This window comes from Trachymyrmex cornetzi, unplaced genomic scaffold (assembly GCF_001594075.2).
Source record: "Trachymyrmex cornetzi isolate Tcor2-1 unplaced genomic scaffold, Tcor1.1 scaffold461, whole genome shotgun sequence".
NCBI classification, from domain to species: domain Eukaryota; kingdom Metazoa; phylum Arthropoda; class Insecta; order Hymenoptera; family Formicidae; genus Trachymyrmex; species Trachymyrmex cornetzi.
This window is the reverse complement of record NW_017299412.1, coordinates 80536-86281: the sequence shown is the minus strand read 5'-3', so window position 1 is coordinate 86281 and position 5746 is coordinate 80536.

The window sequence follows — 5746 nt, the reverse complement described above, 5'->3', positions numbered from 1 at the left end:
CAGCCAGTACTGGCTAAAATCTATTAAAAGAGTAACTATAAATTATACAGTTTAATTCAATATTTTATTAACTTTAAGAGGAATGTGATGTCTTCTGTGCATTTTATACATATTTAAATAACCATAAAATTACTTTTCTTCCCTTGAAGGTATTTGCAACATGTACAAGAATTTTGAGCGCTTTTACAAAAAGTTTCGGATTTTCCGTATGCTTTATGTAATTTAATATTTGTGGAATACTTCCGCTGTCAATAAGTTCATCTACAACAACTGGATTTTCAGCAGCAAAACGTAATACGTTTAGAATTTTAATGTGCAAATCATTCCACTCGTCATTTTGGCCAACACAATTAACATATATAATTACAAAATAATCAAATATTCTTTAAAAAAAATGTATTAACAAAAAATATAATTGTCCATATATATACTTTCGAAAAATCTAGTAGGATTTTAACTCCGTTTGTTTCATGAAATAAAGATTGTATATCTTTATCTCTGTTCCTATCGATTAAATCAGCAGCTACGTCTATCGCAAGATGTTGAATTTCTGGGTACGATGATTCAAAGTATTGAAATAGCGCGGAAAAATTAAATTTCTAAAGACAAGAAAAATTTGAATTAAGCGATTTCAAACTTTTTGTTGATACAGTATCCCTAATAAAAATAAAGATCAAATTCAAGCGTAAGTCGAATATAAGAAAAAATGACAGAATTATACACGAAATCTCTGTGTTACGTCCTGAGCACGAGACTTTCGCGGTTACGAGACGCGGTATAACTTGGTGGGAACGTGAACGCGGAGCGGGGCGCGCGGGGCGAAGCCTTGACTTCTACGCGGTGTTTTGACGCGTTTTTCAATGTTGGGAATCGGCAGCTGTCACCAGTGCTTAGAAGCGAGCACGAATTTCGGAGATATAGTACTTAATTACGAGAGATTTTAAATGATTAACCCTCCGTGTTCTTCCGACAAAATAATATGGAGAGGATGCGTCAGTTAGCTTCATCTCGCATGTCTCTCTATCTACGCTCTCCGATAGGTCGGGAAGAACAGGAAGGGTGCGAGAAAGAAAAGTGCAACCGAATACGGACTTATAATTTTAATTTGAAAGTTACACAGCTTTATGCTTGTGACCTTTGGCCGGGATGTCACCAGCGTAGGCCTCGTTGGCTTGCGGGCCGGGGCCACGTACGGTGGTGACCGCGAGCTCAAGCGCAGGGGACGCGTTGGCTCTCGTGGGGGCAGTGGTACCGCGGAGGAGTGGGACGGTTCCCCTCTTGCTCTTTACGCGTTTCCTTTTGGGCATCTATATATCCGAGAAGAAAAAGACGAAGAATGAGTGTTTGGTGGTGAGGAGTGGAATCCTCGACGCCGGTTAAAGCGCTCGTCGGAGCTTCCACGAGGAATATACTTGGATGACAACGCTCCCGTTGAAGCACGGTTGTCCAAGGGGATAGAGGAGCCTTCCTCGCCTGGGGAGGCGCTCGGTAAAGGCTGGAGTAAGGTAGGCGAACAGGATGTTCCCTACGCTTGATCGTAAGTGAGGGGGTCCTCGGGCAAAAGGAAGCAGCCACGCTCAGTTTAAGCGCTCCAGGTGTCTTACCTCGGCTGTGCTTGGAAGGAAAAGTAAGGTGGTTTGCTGTAAATCGTCTCGCTTTATATATATTTTGTATCGTGACCCCTCGCGGTAAAGGGGTGTTTTTCGCACACGTGTTGTTGCGAAATTCTCTCGAATGTTCTAATTCTTCTATTGCGATTTATTTAATTACTGTGTGTTTTTTCGTTCTATCGGTTGTTCTTATTTTTAGCGGGGTTCGCAATATTCACAGGAGTGCTCTTGGTTGACGCATGATGCACTCGGTCGCGGCGTAGCTAGTGTGCATTCCTTTGCGCGTTTTTTCATTTCGCTTTTCCGCGTATCTTTGGTTTCTTCTTCCGAAGCGTTCGTGAGTCTCCTTTGTTTGTTTAAGGCTTTCTTTTCGTTACCCGTGCCCTTATTTAATTCGCGATAGCTATTTTTTGCTTCTTGAGGCCTTCGCGATCGATGCGCGCGTTTCGCGTTGCATCGCTATGCATTTTACAAGTGATTACGCGTTTTTACTTGTTTTTGGTGGATCGGCGCTATTTCCTCGCGATTATTTAGTTGCTAGTTATGATGTTCGTTGTTTCCCGTCTTTTGGCGGTGCTATCTACGTGCTCTAGCGCGTTTTTCTATTAATTTTCCTATTTTATAAGTCGCGCAGGCGCTGTGCGCGCAGCGTTCGTTGGCAACGGCTGCGGTAGCATGTCCTATAGGCTCTCGCGGCACGTATTGTATCGTTCGCTATACTCCGTGCTCGCGCTCGCTTGGTAAACGGATGGGACGCTATATTGTAGCGCACTGGACGTTACACTCTGAAAGGCTTAAATTAGAACACCAAAATGTAAAAGAGGCGTTTATCTTTAAAAATTTTTTCTTTCTTGTTCTAATTTATATTCTCCAAGAAGTTTTGTTTTCACTTTTGTTTCCGTTTTCTCCTTACATTCGATACTTAATTACTTACGCTTCGATTTTTGTTGTCTTCAGAAACATACAATAAACTTCGCTTTTTGAAATTTCATGTGCAGCTACGGTATTATGCATTAAATTGTGCACAGAATCTCGAAATGATGCTTCTTTATATCCAGATCTAGCGATAGTAATCCTCCAAAAGAATGCCCACGTTTGAACAATGATTTGCTAGAAGAGCATTACCGTATAGATCTTCGGATAATTTTGCGAGATAATACTGCAAAAAGGTATTCCTGCATGAAAATATCTTCCTCTCTCATTAATAACGTCGTAAAAATGGTCAATACAATTGGATTCAATCAAATCATTTATTACGTTTGGCACTACCGTCCTTTCTATAGGTATATAACAGTTAGTCAGTAATAGTTTCTCAGCAAATCTGTATCATAACAAGTATATGCATGAATAATTACGTTAAATGTATTGGGAAAGTTAGTTGATGTATTTAAAGGATTCTATTGTTCTTTCATCCTGTTTATTATTTTTCTTAAATGACAAGCAAAACACTTTTTAAACAATTTCGTATATCGCAGGTCTTTGTATTATATGCTAGATAGCAAGAGTCGTGTATCTGACATCATTAATTATAGCTATTCTTATGATCAATCTAAGAAATTTTATATTTAAGATGCTGTTCAAATATTGTATAAATATTAGACGTAAATATATACAGTATATATCCGATATATTTTGACAAAGCGCTCATGAGCAGGTAGAGCGATATAAACTGAGCCGAAAAGTCTTCTATTATTGTGCAATTTTCGCAATAGTTGAGAAGATATTAGTTTAAAGATTGCCAAAAATTAATTTAAAGATTGCCGAATAAACGACCAAATTGACGCATAAGACAACTTTAAAATATTACATATTATTTATAAAATCGTTTTCATTAATAACTTTTTAATGAATAACAAGCGACGGAAAAGGTCAATGATCTTGACCTTCTTGAGGGTCAAGGTCAAGATCAAGGTCATCTGGAGATCATTTGGGACTGGCTGTGTAAAGGGGAACCTTTAAAAAATATGTCGAGTGAATATTTGACCACTTAATCCTAATATCTTCCTCATTATAGGCATGACCTTCAATGTCTACCAATAACACGTTTACTGGTATAATATTCATCGCGGAATAACGTGTCTTTTCAGTGATCTTATCTCTTTTAAAATATAGCTGCTTAGTAAAAAATTTTTTATGCATAATTATACCTAAACGGTTGTACATAATTTGTAACCGTTATAACCGTTTATGTATAATTATGTATGGGAAATGTTTTACCGGACTCCTACAATTTAAAAGATATAAGATCACTCAAAAAGCACGTCATTTCACGATGAAAATTGTTCCAGCAAATGTATTATTGGTAGTCGTTATAGTTAAATGTAATATTGTATCAGCGAACGTATTATTGGTAATCGTTGAAGGTCATGTTTATATATAATGAGGAAGATATTAAGATCAAGTTATCATATATTCATTTGTTATATTTTTGAAATCAATATTACAAATACAAACAATATTGCATATTACAACACAAGTATTACAAAAACAAATGTTTCGAAATTGCTATAGAAATTGAAACATAAAAAGATATAGGCTGCTTTCCTTTTAGGAGACACAGTCGACACAAATCGACACAAGTGTCGTTCTATCTTTGTCACTCTCTGAATATCAAGAAGGATAGAACGACATTTGTGTCGACTTGTGTCGATTTGTGTCATCAAATGGAAAGCAGCTTTAGATTAGAACAGTTTAAAGTTTAAAGACAGGAAATTATTGCGAATAATTGGCCAACGTTTTATCTTACAATTATACATTTTCAAAAAAACACTGCTCTTATATATGATAAAAAGTATAATAATAGAGGAAAGTTGCCGATACTGACATAGGTCTCCTAAAGTGATACACTCTTATTTCTCACAATTAGAAACTAACTATTGCACTTTATTAATACTAATAGAGTTATGATCTGTTTAGCTAATTAAAGAAATACAAACTCATAATTCGTATATTTGTAGCTTATTTCTATACCAAATCAACTGAAAGCGAATTCTACGATTGTGAAAATAAAATTCTTACGATTTTCTTTTGTAAATTACGTAGTTTAAATAACAGTGACTATATTATTGATAATATTACGTTATTCTAAATGCTTGCAGTTTCCTAAATCAGTTTTATTTATATTATTTTTTCTCTTAGTTTTTTCATAATATGATTTTAAATATAAAATTGGGATGCAGCAGAAACCGCCACACCTAGCTGTCTGTAAACAGATCATGAACTAACTTTATCTTTATAATGTTACTTTATAATATCAATTAGCTTTATTGGAGCTAAAGACAATCGTCCATATATAGACTAACTCTTGAAAAACTATCGCATTACGTATTTGCATCTTTCAGAACAGCATAAAGTAAATATGCATATAATTCAATAAAAATATTTTGTAACGAAGAGTGAAAAAATTCTAGAATATCTTATATACATTCTCTTGTAGGTCCTCTATGCGGATAATTCTTGTAAAAGGAAAAGAATAGGAACACATAACACATTACTGCCTACTGTGTCAGTTTTGGAGCCCATTTTGTCAGACGCTTATTTTTGCTTACCTTATGAAAAAATTAATTATTGCTAAATTGCAAACATTATTACAAAAATTGCTTATACTATCTGATGGAAGATACTTTTTAGTTTGTTCTTATGTCTTTAAAGTATTATTTTTACCTTTTGTTTACGAAATATTGTCTAAAAAATGCCGTACGTTACTCCATTCGTCTTTTATGAGCAGTCAAAGTAAAAGGAACCATTTTTATTTCAAAGTTGAATAACTCGGTAAAAAAAAATCCTACAACAAAAAAGCAAATTAATGATAAAGATTCACGCTTTTGGAAGCTGTTAATTGTATTTGTGCCCCACTTTTCATTCACGGCATGAAACTGCAAAGTTCACAAAAAATTTTGAGATTTTACAGATCTTTCTTTGTAATCATGTAGCCCCGTAAATATTAGTCGAATCGATTTTTTAAGTACAGATTTGAAAAGTAAAGATTTTAAGCTACAAAATATTTTTTAAACGTCTTATTTTGGTCATTTTTGTAGAAATTACACTCATTCAAGGTCTATCAATTTTTCGAAGACGTGAGAGGTGATGCTTTAATTTCAGCGGGTAGTGTATATAATATATATACATATATATAA